This window comes from Diuraphis noxia, unplaced genomic scaffold, assembly GCF_037042655.1.
Source record: "Diuraphis noxia isolate RWA-SAM2 unplaced genomic scaffold, SU_Dnox_SAM2 contig0002, whole genome shotgun sequence".
Classification (NCBI taxonomy): Eukaryota; Metazoa; Arthropoda; class Insecta; order Hemiptera; family Aphididae; genus Diuraphis; species Diuraphis noxia.
Window position 1 is genome coordinate 72,541,503 of NW_028301712.1, and position 20,931 is coordinate 72,562,433.

Sequence of the window (20,931 nt, forward strand, 5' to 3'; positions counted from 1 at the left end):
TTTTATATGTCATCGTAACTAACAGAAAAAAATTGTCCATTTCCAATACCACTCACAATCGAATATGTATTATAATATTATAATACAATTAAATATTAATGCCAATCTAATGTTTTTTTTTTTTTTTTTGCTAAGTTATGGAAGGAATCACCTAAATTATATTATATAAATCTGTATTTCATTTCTATAGATATAGTATCTAAATATTAGGTACAGTGCAGCTAAATATAAACATTACATTTGTTTTGCATATTTGAGAGTTTGAGTTTGAGCATATCATTTGGTATAAATTATAATATATAACTTAAACTATGTATTTTTATATTTAAATATTTAGTTCATAAAATTATTTTATTTAATTTCAAAAATTTTTGATTTATACTTTAATTAGATATATTGATTTCACATTGATATAATATGTATTTTATTAATTCTTTTGTGCCGAAAAACACTTATTTTCTCGTAGAATCAATTCTCTGACCATCAACTTTGATGGATATTCCTGTTCGCAAATTGGATCTATTTGTTACTTTTGGAAGGTCAAATTTTAAAATTGTCGCTTATTTTTAAAACAATCAGGGAAAAAATCGTAATATTGTTTTTATTGGTAATCTCAGCAGTCCTCGCTCAGAATCGCTTTAATTCATCGCACACATTTATTTACCATTGGATTCAAATATTGTTTACTCAATAATGAGGTACACTGTATTCTGTTTTTTTTTTTTATCATATGTACAATATTATTCATTATTATTTTAAAATCTATTTTGACTTTTTATGTTTTAAGTTGCGTTAAGAATGCATATTCTTGAATATGTTGCTGGTAGTCTTGAAGAAATCTGTTTGTGCATAAGTGCATAATATTAGGCATATGCTCATTTTTAAATATCTTATAAGTTTAAATTACTTTTAACTGAACCAATCAGGAATAAAATAAAATATAATATACCTACTATAGTCTATATTATATTTCTATCACGGTATAAGTATAAGGCGCCATATTATCGACATTTTATACCATATTATTACCTATATATTATACATAAAATCCATATACAACGTGCATCATTACCAAGTCGGCAGCTCTACATAATAATATAATGTCGTATCATTCATTGTACGGCGCGTGATAGTAAATGATAATAGTGTCATGCAGTCGTCTATGATATCATTGGCTGTTTAAAGTCGGCGCGTGACGCGTGATAATTTCGTCGCCACAATGAACGCTCTTGGTTCACTTTATACTACTACTAACACGCACGCGCATAGATAAGTTTCCGATACGCTCTCTTTATATACATCATAATATATTATGTACATATATATGTTAAGTACGCACACAACGGAATATTATAATATCATGCACAATACCGTACAATGTATAGAGAATAAACACATCATATACATAGTATGACATACGCGAGTCGGGTCAGATCTCAATTTGTCGTCTCGGACCTCATTGTTATTATAATATGTTTCCACGCTGCAGCGTCTCCGCCAATACAATGGGAAATTTATTTTGCATTTTTTACCCGCTCAACAATATATAATAATAATAATATCATAGTGTGGAGACGCTAATTTTTCTATATACGTTTCTGTGCGCAGTCGACGTTCCAGGAAGTGCTTTGATTATACGCGAAATACGCATTAGGTATCTTTATATTATTATACCTATGTATATATACTCTTGTAGGTGTTTCAATGCGGTGTAAGACTTACAGCGCCCGAGAGACACTACTGCAGCATCGCATATAATAGCCCTGCACGTAATCTCAATATCAGAATATATTTATTTACATATTATAATATATTATATAGGTAGTGTATATGACAGCGGTACATAATATGCGTTACATTAATGGAACAGCCAATGGGGTTATTTTTCATCGATGGAAGATATATATATATATGTATATGTTATAACGATATTTTTTGTATCTAAATGAATTAGCGTATTCCAATTTTCTCGACAGCGCAAACGGATTTCAAGCAATTGATGGCCCGTGAACGTTTGTCAGATAGGTACTATTGTCAAGTTTTTCTTCTATATGACGACAATTATAGGGTATATAGTATATACCTAAGTATTTAGTATACACTATACAAACAATGTTGAATTGAGTCAAAATATATAGTTTTCGAAAATCATAAAAACGTTACCGCGTGGCTGACTGCCATTAAAATCATATAATGGAGGATAAATTATTACGTACCGAGCTAGTGAATGGACCCGCGAGGTATCAGTCGTAAATACCTACATAAAATAATCTAGTACTTATAAATGTAGGGAATCACAAGGAAAAATGGCTTTAGCCTGCAAATTGTCATCTTATGGAGAATCTTATATGCATGTTAACGTATTTTTTTTTAAACATTACATATTAAGTGTAAATTATTTTTCAAGCCAATTTTAAGCTGACCACGGTTTAGATACCATTAGAAAGCAATGCATGTAGTTGGTACTTATGACGTATTGACATGTCCACTTGAGACTTTTACGAAAAATCGAATTGAGTAATTGTGTTTGTATATCATATTACATTGCCATATCGGTATACCTAAGCTAAATTCGGGCGATATAGGCAAACTGCACTCTGCCCACATACCCACTTTCTCCCTAAACATGCTTTGATCTATAGCTGTCACTGATGTCTGGGACAATATGTCTGTCTTGGCGATATTATGGTTTATCAAATCTGAAACACGATAACATGTTATAGGTCACATATGTGTATAAATAATAATATGTACATTGAGTTTACACTGTACAACATAATACACTCAATGATATTACATAATATTATCCGAGAATTGATGTTATAGCAGGTATACTGTCTAACAAAATATTATTTGCTCAAAACGCACGATGCCATGAATATTTAATAATTTATTTGTGAGTGATTATCAGTAATCTTATATAGGAACGGATCATTTTCGGCTAAAAATCAATTATAATTGAATTATTTTATTATTCTTTAATTATTGTATGCACTTCATCTAATTTTTGTACGATGATTGCAATAGGAAAACGGTTTTTCTTCAACTAGTTAGCAAACTTTAACAATCAAATATCTGGTATTTTATTATAAACATGATAAATGACTTCATAAAAAATGTATCTGCAGATATTAAATAATATAAACAATAATATAATAATAATTAATATATATATAACATTAATATTAATAAAAATTAATAAAATAATAAAAATACGAAATGCTAGTAATATTGAATAATATTATTCTTTCTAATCCAATAATATATGAATTCTGAAAATCGTCCGTTACTTAACCTTATAACAAAAAACTTTTCATCTGTTCCACACGTATTTATCATCGTATCGTTATTATGACCCTAAATGACTTGGCTTATTTCAAGTCGAATACTCAGGAAACATGGATGTCCGCTGTAGATACATAATACGTATGGAATACTTTGTTTAATAATATGTTTGGACCCTACATATCGACAATGACCACTACCCTCTTTGAACAGAAACGGTTTTGGATTAGTAAATGTAAACACAATACCTAATATTATATTATACACTCTGCGCAGTCATTTATGAGGATGACGGAAAAAAAATATACTTCTGATTTTCAAATTATCAAAAGTGGCAACGAATACCAATTGATTGAAATGATTATCATGAATCATTGCGAATTCGGTGAAAGGAGGAACCACATGTACGAGTTTGAGCACTTATAATAAACGCTGTAATCTGCTTGATTTGAGTCGGATACAAAGTAATAGCTTCTTTAGATTATATTAATATGTACAAAGATCGATTTTATATTTTATGACTTCACGTCCAGGAATATCTAAAAAATACGAGGAATTGATTTTTTCTTTAAATTTAAAAACAAACAACACTGATATTCTCACAAAAAAAAATTGTAAATAAAAAATAACCTTAAAACTCCACTTCTATTTCGTAAGATATTACCCGGTTGCCGATAAAACAATCGAGCTGTATATCATACTTCAATAATTAAACACAATATAATGTTATAATGGTTTAATGACTGTTGGACAGTTACGATATGCTATTACAAGAAGTATACACTGTACAAATAATAAATTTAGCGAAATATTACTCGAAATAAAAAGATAAAATTGATGAAATAGTTAAGTTCTATTCATTGGGTATAATTGTGCACGTATCGTTGTTATATATACACATAATTATTATTATTTGAAGTCAATCATATATAATTTGTCAAAATATTAATTATATTTTCAATATAATAATATAAAATAATGATATATCACATGTTACGAGTAATATACAACGAATATATAACAAACCATACAATTTGATTGGTATTTATTCAATATATATATATATATATAGAAATAGAAGACGCGACGTACTGAAAATTTCAATTTTGTACGTATGTCATAATTTAAGACAATAATTATTGACATTGTCACGAATCGGTTAGGTGTTGAAATTCCTCTGGGTATGGTGGCAAATCAAAACGTCTTAGGTCGATATGCCAGCTTTTACCTGCATAACAATATGGAATATAACCCAAGGAATGATGATACGGTACTGCGAGTAGTCAGAATAGACATTGTGCGTCTTGCAAACGTGCGATTGTATATTATATTTAATACAATATCTGTTGAGACGGAAGAAAAACAATATTACAATATGCGAACATCATAATATTATCCTTTCTCTTTCGTCGGCGCGCTTAAGAGTATATATTATTAAACATAACTACTATCTTCACATATACATAACGCTACAGTGCGAATTACTATAATAATAATAATAATAATAATAACAATAATCGTATTTATACGGACTACGCGATAGGTATACATGGCACACACGACAATGGATATGAATAAAATTCTATTAGTGTATACACCTATAATATCGCTTTAATAATAATAATAATAATATAAAAACAAAGACACGTAACGTGAATTGTACGCGTTTCGTGGACCGGCGCGCTCGTTCATAACACTTATATTATAATAATTATATTATTATTATTTTCGAAGATCGCTCGTACCGAGGTCGCCTCCGCGTAAGAGTAATTTCACGTATAGCACGAATGTTATTATAATAATACCTAATCATAATAATAAAAATAATATTTAGAGTAAAAGTTTCATAAACTCTGCCCCCGGGCTCGTTGTGCAACGGAATTCTTTCCGGAGATGGACTGTTATAAACGCTTAGGTAGGTATATTATTCTCACAGTAATTTATCACGCGCACGACGCAAAAGCTCACTGAAGTGGAATTGTCAAACGGCCTCGGGTATACATATGGTTACCTCCTTGGAATCTATATGTTATAGGTAATGCATCTGGTGTTGTATACTCGTACGCATATACCAAAGTGAATCCGATGACGACGTGCGAAAAGAATATGAACGATACTTATGTAGGTACAAAGCAATGTCGGGCTAGGAAGAGCGTTTTTTTTTATCTTTCCCCCCCCCCCCCCCCCATTCGACTTTTATTTTAGTTTCGGGAGGAGATTTTTTTTTTTGTCTAATTTGACCGGATCTTATCTACAAGTTGCAACAACAGTTGTTAATTTTTAATTGCACAAAGTGCTCTATTAATAATGGCATGCGTATGCGTTTTTACGTTATGTACAATCTACGAATTATATGCGTTTAATGCCAGATAACAATAATCAATATTTAGAGCAAAAGTTGCATTAATTCTGTCGCGTCCGCCGGGCTCGTTGCGAAACGGATTTTTTTCCGTAGGAGGACGGTTAAATACAATATTATTATTCTCACAGTTATTTATCACGCACGTGAAGCAAAAGCTCACCGATGTGGAATCGTCAAACGGCCTCGAGTATATACATAGTATAGGTATAAATAATATGGTTACCTATATCATGCGAAACCTGTAATATATTATACGTATAGGTAATAGCACTGATGTCGTACGTGTGCATATATATATGTATATATAGTAGGTACCCGATTGTATCCAATGACGATGCGCGAGAAGAATTAATAGGTACCTACGTATTGCGTTGTTGGATTAGGACGAGCGTTTTTTATTTTATTTTTTATTATTATTCACCGTTTCTTTTTGTTCCGGGTGGAGATTTTTTCATCCGATTCGACCGATCCGGACGTACCTGCAGCAGCAGTTCACTTATACTATTGCGTAACGCGCACTATCAACGCGTACGTTTTTATATATAGTGATACTACCTATACATGTGCATATAGGGTCACACGCGCATTGTACCCTACGACCAGGGATCCAAATCCGAACGCGGGCACAATAGAATTATTAAAAAGAGAGTGAAAAAAGAGTGGAAAAAAAACCGTTCGGCACATCTTCTTCCTCGTGCGGGACGAGACGACATCGACGAAGACTGCGCATGATGATGGAGACTATTAAAAAAAATTCACAGTCTTTTCTGCTTCTGCTGCAGGGGTGCGCCCGGTCTTCTGAAAAAGGGTTAGGGTGCACGTTGTGCGTATAAAAAAAAAAGAAAGACGGTTCGCCCATCACAACGCGTATGAGCATAGGGTAGTTCCGGTGACCCTGATATTTTATATTGTGCTTAATTTTTTTTTTTTTTTCGTCCCGTACCTGAAAGGTTTACCCGTACATACGCACGTGATTAGCGCGCGAAGTCCCCGTCGGCGAAACGTTTTTTTTTTTTTTTATTATTATTAAATTTATTATTGTGTTTTTTTCTCAGATGTAACACCATTAACATTTCAATGGTGCTGCAGGGTCGTTTCCGGACATCCCGTTCAGCGAGGACCCAGTGATTTATACCAACGAAGACACTATGCCGACCTATACGTACTCGCATTAAATAATATTATGTATACAATATTATGTTATAGTGAGCATTCAGTTCCCGAGACTCACGGTACGTCGATAATCGACCGGGTCCTTATTATTATTATTACTTATATTGTACGGGTTATATATAGGTACCTATATATGTATGCTGTGTGTATATAGGTACTCACTGTGCCTATTGCGGAGCATTGTCAAAAATATATGTATAGTGTACATATTATAATAAATGTTATTGAAAGCAACCTCCACGGGAACCTATCGATCTCGAGGGCTGTACCGATTGCTACGGTAGTTAAAAAATAACGTTCATAAGACGCATTGCATTCTGCGCGACCGTTCGCTTGCGCGTCATTTTATGCGCGCGCGGTAAATATTATAATATTATGGCGTGTGAGTGTGTGACCCGCTCAACGTGTCCCACGGATCTATTTTTAATAACATAATATTGTACATTATGATACGAGAATACAACTGTTGTGATTGTAATATGTACCCATGTATAATATAATATCGTATGACATGTGACAACGTAAGAAATTCAAGCCTGTGAATTTAATGTATTTGTTGGTTTTTTCAGTTTTAATTTTGGTTTGCTTTGTTGCAGGAATATAATACTCAATCGACACATTCGTTACATACCTAATATAAGGCATAATCACAATATTATAATATAAAACTTCACTTTGCATGTTATTTTTTTTCTTCAAATATCACTGTTCTCAAAAAATTTATTCGATTTCCGACACTAATTGTATGAGGTGCCTTTATACAAGTGAATTTAAACTTTTTTTAATTCCACAGCTCTACCTATATATAGTTATGTATGATGTGCGCGTGGGTTACAGCCACAAGTACGCATTATGTATATACCTTTGACGTTGCCGCAATATCTCGTTTCCACTCAAATTTGTGTTCAGATGTGTACGTACTTATAAACGCTTAGAGCTTTAAACACGTCTTTATAATAATATTCTATATGCCAGAAATGTGTACACTACGCTAAAGGCTAACGAGACTGAGATACATGTCCGATCGTATAACACTGTGTCTATAAAGTTACACATTTTACCACAGGGATACTCCAGATATGATATAATAATATGCATTAACTGGTTGATCCATTTAACATAAGACACTTGTTATTTAAAATTAATTAATTTTATTTACAATAAATTAACACCTTTGAAAATATTTTTAAGTCACCAAAAACAAAATTTTTATGTAATAAAAAAATTACATACTGTTCTTTTTAAATAACAGAGCTTATGTTAATTGGGTCACTCGGTACAAGGGTAATACTCAAAATACGAATTTTTGCACGCGTTAGACCACTAATGATGATTCTCCGAATAAGTGTCGTCTGAACGATATGAATCATTAATCGTGCCGAGTATGTAAAATAAAAAATATATTGTGTAGGTACATCGTGTTCAGGACAATCACGTAACGTGAATGCTTGTGGAGACAGCGTAATAATTGTATGTGTGTCGCAATTTACACTATAAATCCTCTCATGTAGTATCCCATCATGTAGTTGGATATCCATACCACATGAAGAGACGTTAAAAGTTCAAAGCTGACGTAAATATATTCGATTGGTCCGCTCTTTCATTCGTGAAAAAGACGATATTCTAAAAATGTTGGCAGATTAAAGTATCAAAGTATCGTCTTCGTGTAGAACATAGCTGATTACACACACACACCTGCAACTAGATGTAGGTATACAAGTTCCATTTCGGTCTCTGCGGAGTTGCGGTTATACTACATGGTTTTATTTGCAGCTTATAATAATATATTGATAATAATTAATAAGTAAGTATTATAGTAATATATTATTTCCAAGTACGAAACATTGATACAGCGATTTTCCACACTATATAATAATATACCTAATAATTGTTAGCTCAAGTGTACACATTTTATATGATATTATTCGAATTATTTTGTAACAAGTATTAACTTGGTGGACGCATTTCCCAAGTCATTACGAACTCGGTAAATTCCAAGTACCTGCGTATAATATTGTTCAATTAAATATTATGCCCAATACACATCTATACGCATACATATAACATTATGATCTACTTACCTATATGTATATATGTATGGCAGAATCATGTAGAAATGTGTTTTTAAATATAACTTTGAAAAATGAATAGACTTTTTTTTGAGACGAAAAAAAAATTACCCTGTACTTGAAATAAATTAAAAAATAATTCGTTGAGTACATTTGTGTGGTTCCGAAGAGTGAATACTGTATAATTAAATCAGAGTCAGTCGAAAGGAAAACGCAATTTTTTCTATACATTTTTTTTTTTATTAGTATTATAATTATTATTATGAATGTCCACAGAATCAAGATAACGAATTTTCTGTCCGATTGTAAGTTTTTTTCATTTAAATTTTTTTTTCCATCGGACCGAATTGTTTTCCCTCGGAACCTTAATTACGCATAAACGAGGGCATACACAGATACGTTAAAATTCAAAATGAAAAAAAAACTTACCCTTACAAAAAACAATGCGGGATCGAGACCGTTATCCTTATTTGGATCGTATATATATATATTTTTTTATTGTTTTTTGTGAGTGCTCTATATTATATTCTTATACTCCTGTATGGTAATAAAAAAATAACAAGAATGATAAGGGTGTCAGGGTACGGCAAAAAAAAAAAAAGGGTTCATATAATAATTTCAGGTCTCGGTCACTAGGTTGGCCTAAAAATTAAATTCAAGTTTCGTAATGAAACAATGACATGAGATTTTTTTAAACCTTGTGTTTTTTACTCTTTATTTTATGATAGACTTGTGTGCGTGTGTGTGTGTGTGTATAAAACGGTAGTCTTACACGTTTAGAAATACGTTAAATTATACTACGATGATGTAATTTAAGATAATCTAAAAATTGTTTTTTTTTTTTTTGTTACCTATTCATTGTTTAGGTTAATTTTGTTTTGTTAAGCTAAATAATATTGTATATAATATTTATTTTAATTTTCAAGTATATGTGTATATTATCTAAACGCTTGGAGAATTAATATCATCTTAATCTAATAACTCAATGATAAAAATATTGTAATTTTGAAAATGCCCACCTAAATTGTTAAGTTAACTTTATTGGGTCATAACAATTATATCAATAATCATATTATTATTATCTAATACAAAACCAATGCTAATATTAACCGAGTAATGTTGATTCAATGTTTTATTGCTGTTTTAAATAGATAATTGGTATTAGAAAATGGGTTAATACCTACATTGTTTGAAATACGTTTCGTACGGTTACTGCATATAATATGACAACTCATAACGAATAATATTATATTGAAGCACAGTGTTTTAGTTTTATTATCCACTTCAGTATACATAGCGCATGCAACAATAGAATGTATAACTTTACATATATATATCGTATTACGTTTGGTAAAAACACAAAGTGCCACATAAAATTTATTTTATAAGCAATTAACTACTATGCTCGTGTCTCAATATCTCATACCTCTATTGTAAGATTCTGAAAAGAATCTAAAATCTTAAACGGCAGATCGATAAAGTGACATGTAGATAATATATTGTAACTTATTATAATAATTAATATTATTTTGAAACTGATAAATATTTTTAAACCATTTATTGCAGGTGACTTGCTTGCTTGGGTGCTTATATGATATAATATTATAATTATGCAGGTAGATTATATATTTTAAACATATTGTAGAATATACTGGCAAGCGTTGACATGACTGGAAAATAATATAAATAATAAAATAGATGCCGAGTGCCGTTGACAATGAATATTCGATAACACGCAATGACAAACAGTTACGTGGCGTAAACAATGACGAAATTTCAGAGTCAATTAAAGGAATTTATAACGGGGAATCGATACAATATGACGGTATCAAGCTATAATAATAATTAATGACAATAATTTAATATTACCATATAACAATCAGTAATACCTAAATCGAACACAGGTTTTTTGATAATGCGTTATCCGTATTCAATGCGCCGATATAATATTATTATGATTGTTGTTAGGGCTAGGATTTCAGTATAGGTACTTTGCATTGTTATCAGAGCTAGATGAGATGTTCATTTTTTAGTATATTACTATTTTTATACGATTCGTGTGTTTTTGAATCGAGATGAGGCATTCATTTTAAATTATAATTTATCGAACGGACCCGTAGCCGAATAAATCGAGATTAATGGTCACGATGGTAAATTCAATAAGAATAATAAAATTATGATCTCAAACTTTTTTAAGATTGAAATGCCACGCAAAAATGACCTGATATTGTGTAGTTTTATAAAACTTTCTATAGATTTAGTGAAAAATATTTTTAATTCAAAACTGTTTAAAATAAAAAAATACGGTTTTAAAGATGCATTATTTTGAAATTTTAGGTCATAAAAGCATTTTTTATGGAATTAGAATATAAGCCCTATTAATAATTTATTCACATTTACCTGAAACATACTGATTATTATATGAGTTTAACTGTAAAACAATAAAGTTAGGTTCCTAAAATTTATATCGATACATATTGAAATACAAGAGTCAGATTTATAAAATATTTCAAAGACAAAATAGTAACCTATGTAGAATAAAATAATGGCGTAATTGTTGATTATTATTTGAAAGTATCAAGTCTCCATAATACCCGATGATCGAATAATATACCTAATTTATTTATTTTTTCATCAAATTTAATATCATAACACAGATATTTTACCGTTTTATAGTAAAAAATAAAATTGCTTGGATTTGGAATTATAGGGTTCTTCGAGACTTATATTTTAAAACTGACACTAATAATGATAATATATACGTATTTCTTTTGAATTTTGGAACAGAAAGTTAACGATTGGAAATCCTATTTATTTGACAGTAAAAAACGGAGACATCCAAACTACGATCCGTGGGCCAAATATGGGTAAAAGATAGGTTATATAAATTACCTAAAAATATGGATTATATTTCAAATCGTTTTCGCATGCACTCTTCATCGTATGTGTTTCTTGTTTAGTGTGCTATATCTATCTACAGATATATTATCACCTGTATCATAATTATATTAATACATGATCTCATATAAATTTAACCAACAAAATAGGTATTTTTTTTTTAAATGGTCCTCGTATAAAAAAGTATGGAAATCTCCGTCTTAAAGAGGATAGCTGGTAGATCTTAACATCATCAAAAATAAAGCTTCTTTGCCAGAATACTCAGCTGCACGGTTTACACGTTTCATTCCAACTCGCGGTCAAAATTACTATATTATTGTTTGGCGCTTGTGTGTTTTTACTCGCATAGTAACTATTATTTATGTTAGAGGTGCACCGGTCGGTGGAAGATGTGTAATATTATGCACCTTACACGCGTATTTTCGTAATTCATTGTCTATTGTTTCTTTCTAGGACCGCGAAAACAAAAACACAAAAAAACAGCAGTTTTTTCGTATTGTCAAAAATATTTATTTGTTTAGCAGTGAAAAACGTGAAAAAATATTCCTCGAGTATTAGGAGTTAACTCGACCGTGCGTGTCTGCACCTGTCGTTGTAGTCATCTGCAAGCAATACTGCTTCTGCGTCGTTAATTCTCTCGTGGGACACTAAACCAAAATGTGTACAAAAGAAAAAAACAATATTATTCAGTATCGAAGTTATACACTTAGGATGAGTTGTAATTGCTGTTTTTTTTCTTAAGATTTAAAACGAGTCAGTATGAAAATTTCATGTTATTGAAAATGTCAACTTTTGATGCGTCCACGTAGATTGTATTAATTGAAACTGAAGAGCAATAATATTATTATATAACTATGGCGAGTTCATGGAACTGTGCCGTTGGAATATGTCAATAATAATATTATTCGATTAAATAATGACGTGAAATCTATAAGATTCATATAATTTTCAGGTATTTCTATTACTACATTTTCCGTTTTCCGAAAGAAAATGTCGTATTAAAGGCGTGGGCTTAGGTTTAGAGTAGATACTCTAAACTATACCTATACGTCATTTAATATTATCATCATAAAATAAAAAACCTGATTACAAAATAATATTATTTCAAACAAATATTATCACCAATTAAAAATAGGTACCTATAAATATTTCGAATTATAAAAATATATATAAGGTTGTTGTAATATTGTAAACTATTAAAGTGTATAATAAATAATAACAACCTCATAATATTATTGATGAGTAAAAAATCTATGATAAAATATATTATAATCAGTCATGCAGCATGCTGTAGGTAGGTATTGCAATGTACAAAGATTGTATTAAAACAATTTTATTCATTTAATTAATAAGTGAAACCTGTCCAACCCTTAATACGGAGTCCTTATTTGTGCAGAAAATTGATTTGGTTCTGGTGAATTCTTATTAATAATAATATTAAACATGACATAAAACCCTTTATACAGCGGACCTATCTAAGCTTGTTATAATTTTAACCAATTGAAAACTTTATAAGTGAAACTTATTCGTTATAAATTATAATGAATCTGGAAGAACTTTCTTCGAATTAATGTGATTCAGATTTATTTGAAACAATATATCACGGACAAAGGTACAAGACTAACGTAAAACGGTAAAAAACTGTGTTTTGTAAGTACATAACTTCTTATCGTGTATGTTTATTCTATCAGTACTTATATAATATTTGAACATATTAATCATTATATTCATTGATTTATGTATAACATTTTATTAGGTTCATTTGCTTACAACGACCTAAATCTTGCAAATTAGGTATGTGTTTGTTTTGTATACATTTTGAAGTCAATAAAACGGAATATACATTTTATTCAATTAAGAGGAAATCTGTTAAAGGAAACACACTTCCATGCGATTCCACTTAAAACATCGTTGCTAGTTACCTATATTATAATATACAACATTTGGCCATAATATTATAATGATGTGTTTTAACTTTTGACTGCGTGTCCCTCGAGTATTAATAATTAATGATAGTAACCACGATTATCCGAGTAGATAACCATGGTAGTGACTAGTGACAAATGTATGCAATAATGGGCAACACTATAAGCACAAACAGTTCAATTTTTAGCGAGACCAAAGCCCCCATCCTCCCATAATATTTTCTTAAACTAATATATGCTTAGTAGGTACTAAGTAATGATTTTTGAATTGGAGAACTAAAAACCAACCAGTCAATACTGACTATTGAACATAAAATACTAAAAATAAAAATAAAAACAACGTTAAACGCATATTCATATCGTTTACAAAATAGGAATAATAAAACAGGCACTCGATGATATTATATATTATTATCATGATATTGCAGTAATCATTGGTGGGACGAGTCAAGTTTTATTTATAATATAAAATACACGTGTGATGCATGCCTATATTATATAACACGAAAATAAAAGCACAGCCGAAAAAATGAAACGTCGTTTACGAATTCGCGCGTTTCCGCAATCATTTAGATCACGACTAGCCTAGGTCGCTGCATCATAATGGCACGTATTACTCACGCGAAATCCTGTTCGAGGAGAACCTGAATAACGGTGACGAATATTTCCGCCGACCGGTCGTACAAATATCATGTCATAAACAACTAGGCGACAATATTATATGTCAAGAATATAACCAGAATAAATCATATCTATAAGCATACGCCGTACAACTCCAATGATTACAGTATTAAACGCGTTAATTTCACAACGATCTAGTACGGCGACCGAATTGTAAAAAGTAATTTTTCAAGTGTTTATTTTAAAAACATGATTTGTATTTGTCCATTACACAATCAATAAAACAAACAATATGTACAACGAATGCAAGTGTTGTATATTATGTGATGGATTGGTTGAATGCGGGTAAGACACCTTTTGAAATTGTTTTTCAAATGTATAATATTATATGATTAATTTAAATTTAAATTTAAAAAAAAACATTGCCATATGCCCAGAAAAATCTATTAAATCTATTGGATAATCTTCAAGTTAATCGCTCGTGTAGTAAATACCTTAAAACTTCTTTTCGATACAATATTTTGTTCTGAAAGACCTGATGCACATAACATTATGATAATAATATGTATATAGACATGAAGACTTCATCCCCCGACAACCATTGTCCATTAAACTCTAATATATATTTTAAAGAGATAATAATGTACTCATAAATAGGACATCCCCAAATCTAATATAAGTACGCGTAACACTATAAGCAATGAGTCAGCTACTAGATACCATAATGGGCATATAGTATGTGGTTTAGTGGTTATAGATACTAGTTTATACGCCGATGTTTTGAATTAAATACCTAATTAACTTCAAAATAATTATTTTGTCTTTACTACGTTTTATTGTATAATTTATATATAACAAATTTGTCAATATTTTCAAGTCATTGTACGAAATATAGACTAAAATGGTATATATGTACCTATAAATGTTTGTATGGTGGACCCACTTCAAGAAATGTGTTACGATTGTGACGATACCACAACTCAATTATATAATATAACCACTTTGGTAACTACAGTATACTCTTCGATTTGGTATGTCCCTCTGCATTTACATATATAACTATAAATTATCAATCATTCTACAATATTATCCACTTCTTTTGATTTTAAATATAGGGTGCAATAAGCAAAGCAGGCTAATAATATGAGCTCCACTCGGAATAATAATAATAATATATTGTAACACGTACAATAAGTTCACCGGTTTGTGTTAAACAAGCTGCGGCCTGTGGTGTGGGTAAAAAAAAATTATATAAATAAAAATAGACGTCTCTAAAACGATCTCACGACGACGTGAATTACGAACGAGTTTCGCACGTAAATCTTTTGAAATATTAATCGCGATACGGATCTGCCGACTTCACCGGTTGCACAATCGCAGGCCTATAATATTATAATATTATCGTAGTCGTCGTACGAAGGCCGTTTAGCGAGAATAAGTCACTCGCTATTTCGAGAATAGCATTGCTATAGTTTACCTATTATATTATTATTACATGCTCACGTTATTATATAATAATGTGTTATAATATCATATTATTTGTGATCATTAAGTTAAATCGTTTTATTTTAATTTCATAAAATAGATATCCACGTCGTGAATAATTTGAATTTCTTTCTACATTCCTGCAAGGTTTAAAATATGTTTTTACCGGTGTGACTAATATGACAATATTACCTAGGTACTCATTTTATGAAGATTAGTAAACAATATTTACACACAAAATAAAAATAAATATGTAAATATATATTTTTGGACTCTGGGAATGGCGCATTGACTGATAACTGATAAGATACAGGTATTTGTTGACCATTTAAATGATATAATCATTTAGGTGACTAAGTACATGCAATTATTTATGACAGTGAATTTTAGTCAGTATTTCAATATTTATGAAAGATGAGTTAGTAGGTGGTTATCAGACTAAATACTATATACTATAATGTACCTATATATTGTGTGTTATTTAAGATTTTCGTGTGATTTAAAGACATTCAAAATGTATTTATAAAATATATATTCCGATATTTTTTTCCTTTATTGTGTTATATATACACAATATGTACTTACCCCGTAAGTATTTATTAGCTAAAAAACAAAGACTAAATACATGAACAATCTTGATAAAAATATTCCAATAAAATAAAATGTTGTGAATTAATATAAAAATCATAGATTATTTTAAAAATTTACCTCATCTGTCTCTTAATCACCATCAGATTAACATACTTCGATGTCCTACTTTAGACCATTTTTTAAATTATATAATCATAGGTGGAAATTATTAGAACAATATCATAGACATAGCGTAGTGCCGGCTTAAATTAAAAATATTATAATATGTAATGTAGTAGCTGCAGGAGACGTGTTTGATGGGTAAGTTCTATTTTGCTGGGTGTTGTGTAAATCCCTAGCAAAATTGTATGCTACGAGTAAAAATCTAAATCGATTCACTCTCCGTAATAGATAATAATATCATTATTTTCCACTTATGGCGAATAACACATTAATTATTAGACCGAAACGAATAATCTATTATGATAAATTCGTGCTAGTCTCTTCGGACGTTTTTGTATCGTAGACTCATCGTCGCCGCACGCGGTGAAATTTGTTTCGCCAACATTAAATTAAAACATTAACACGAGAATGTATTGTAATGTTAATCTATCAGTATTTTATGAATGGCGATCATTCTACCAAAATATGATATTTACTAACTATACGTTGCATATATTCCAAATAAACCAAGTGAGTTTCAAATTTTAAAATATACAATTTACGGGGTAGCTAAATTATGTCATTTTAGTGACAACTCTTTTACACAACTATGCAGATTGAACACGATTAAAAGCTTGATTTTTATTGTAAAAACAAAAAACTGTTACTAACACTAAATACGTTTGAACTGATATTTTGAATTACCAATAAATTTCATTTAATCTAAAAATGTATATTATATATAAAATATTCACTAAAAATTATGACAAAGAATCTAAAATTATTATAATAATAAATGCTCTAAAAACACCAAAGCTGATAAAAATACAAACAAAAAATAGGTAAGTAAATGTTTGAGTTTCCAAAAATTGACAAATGTATATAACGGGAATTGTAGGTTCTTGTAAAGCATTGCTAGAGATAGTATAATAGGCTTCCATAATTATAAGTAATTATATATAATTTGGGCTTCCCAAAAATCAATCATTTTTTAATTTTTATTAAAAACTCTGGCCTTAATTATAAGTATTTAAATTTTGAAATTTAGTCAAGTGGGGTGGATCATGTTTGTCCACTATAATATAGGTGCTCTAAATAGAAAATGACTTAAAATAATTTTAAAAATGACAATATTATAGCTACCAGGTGGGTTATTTTGTACCTGCAGACCAGGGGACATAATTTTAACCAAGGACCACTGTGCAATATTATTGCACAATAGTACAGTGGCCCAGTACACACTTCACTAATATCCCCCATTTTATATTAATTTTACTTAATTCAAATAAAAGCTGAGTTATTCAAATATTTAAATATTTATGAATTTTAAATATATTTTTAATTATTCTTAACAAAACAATATTGTGTGTCTTGCTTCCTGAAAATCATAATCGAACGGTATTCAGCATGCTAAATTATTACAAACCAGATGAACAATATAGATGTGAGTATGTGACGGACACTTAACCAACCGTCAGTTTTAATTTAACGCACAACATTAAGTATTGTCTTCATGGGTATTACCACCGTTTTCAGTGCACAATAATAATAATAATAATATATTTATGATTAAAATAAAAATTTAATAATTAAAAACAGAACGTGTGCATGCAGGTACTTATAGGTTATTTTTCGATACAATGAACTCCCGAGAAATCTCTGAATTGATTCATTTTTCACATAATATCATTATTATTATTATATTGTGTAGAGTGATAACTTTTTACTTGACACGCATCCATTTTTCTTAAAAAACCGGAATTTTTATCCATATCATTTCAATCTCATCAAAAGTTTCACTGGCCGCGATTTTTAACTCGACCTATAAACACAAAAAACAATATTACATATTAATTTTTGATCAAAATTCTTTACAGTTCTGATATAATAATTAATACACTGCATTGATTTATGGAACATAAAGTGGCACATAATCACGGAAAATAAACTCAGGGAAATCAAGCACTCTGTTCAACTCTGGTCAAAATCCACTGATCTAAAAAAAAAAAAAACGAGGTAATCTTTAATCAACTTATAAATGGCCACAAACGGTCACTTTATGGCAAAGGTAGATCCACCCATATGCCCAAAATGCAATAAAAATTACTCCATCAAACATATTATCATCGTTCACTGCCCAAACTTCAACGAATCTAACAAAGACTTCAACTTTCCTGACAACCGGTACGTAGATATTGGTCTATTTTCAAACTATCAAAACATTTTATATCTAAAAAAATTTGAATTGTACAATAACATATAATATAATGTAAAAATATAATACACCTGTAAAGCTAATAACCTTTGTAGTTGATATGCTTAACTGATAAAGAAAAAAAAATAATAATTCATGCGAATGGAAAAAACGAACGAAAATTGAACGTAACTACTTCAGTCACTCATTATATTTGCTATAAATATTAACGTGTTTTAATATACTTTTTTTCCAAGACTTTAAGTCGTTATAAAACAATATATATATAAAATACTTTCCTTATTATTACAAGATACATTTTTAATTCCTTTATTCAAAGCCGGATATAGTATATACTCCTCAAATTGTGAGTTCACTACTCCGCTCAAAAATTTAATTTTTATAAAATATCTCCAACTCAACTAACTCCTAAATTATATTTTGCTCTAGATTAAAGAGTTTAAAATGTATGCTTACAATTAAAAATAAAAAAACTTAAAACATAATAACGATAAAAAAAAAATACATTTTTTTCCCAAAATTGTTGTATTGTAACTACTTATAATATTATTATGAAAAATAAGTATTTTCAAAAACATTAGTGTTTTCTGAAATAACGAGTGTCTTGCGTTAAATTGATCACTACGTATAATAATATTTCAAATAAAAATCACTGGCGATTTTTTCGTTTCGTAACTACCAACCACGTCGATTTCGTAACAATTCTTTTATAGGTCAGTGTAATACCGATCGAGTCAGATAATGACGATGCGGATTATCGTTAATAATTATTATTGATTTTTACACTCAAGTACGTGTTAACGAATAACCATCTTGTTGTACTGTACCTATCAAGATATGAAAATATGTATTAGTTTTGCTACCTACCCAGAAAATTTTTTAATTGCAAATAATATCAAGTGCCTATAATAATAACAATTATTTGATACATATATTATATATGTTACAAATTAATTTGTCGGTAGCCATTAGATTGTGGTTTAACACTTTTATAACTTATTTAGAAACTCTGATTTCAATAATATTTTATTTAAATATTTTATTATAATATAATATATATTATATAGTTATTAAAACATAAAATATATAACCTAAACATTTGTACTTCCAAAAATTTGTCCTTTATCCTCTTACATCCCTATTTGTTTACTAAATGTTTTTTATAAGGAAAACTAAATTATAAATATACAAAAATTAGTTTATAAGTACTAGAAAAAATATATTCACAACCAAAAGGATTAATCTGGAGAATTTTTTTGTAACTGAATTTTGCACATTAAATTTTGTTTAGAACATACTCAAATTACAAGGACTTGTACAGACCAACTGAGAATATTTACTTTTTAGATTTGATAACTATTAAAAGTCATTCGTCAAGTAAAAAATATGAAAAAGTTTTAAGTATAAACAGCCCTTTTGAAAATTTAATATATTTTTAAATGCACCGTTTGGTTCTGAACCCACGATTATTTACGTGCCGTTTGCCGGTCGATTTTAGTTTTTGAAACATAATATCATATACGATTTAAATTATACGATCATGTTTTTTATGTTAAAAGTAGTTTACGACCGAACAGAAAGCAAGTGTGGAATTATTTGAATAATTATAACAAAAATCGTCATGTAAACATTATAAATGGAGGGAAAGAGAATAAGACCATACGACCGGCTCGGCCGGTAGAAACGATTTTTTTATTGAACATATTTTCCCTTTTTGCTTACACACCATAGCCGTTGACGATGGCTCTTTCTACGGTATTATGCGTAATGTCAAATATCCGTGATTTACATTATTATATTGTGCATACATAACTTAACTACCGTAATTGTATGGAACAGCAGACATAAGGCAATTCGCCTACGCAAAGGATTTAAAAAAATGTTTACTTTATTGCGTTAATCGGTGGTATATCTTCATTCTACAGTAAAAATTTGTATAATCGACTATAGGTACCTACCGGCTACCAGTAACTTTATTTCGTAATAATAACAGAGTTGTCGTGAGAAAAACCCATTAACCTGTAACTAATATTATTATTAGTCATTATAAATATCAATAACGAAACGATAAATGAAAATACATAATATTATATATTCGATTTCGGTACGTTTTGCACACACGTCGCGTCGGTGCAGCTATAATCAAATGCATCTATCTTCAAAAAT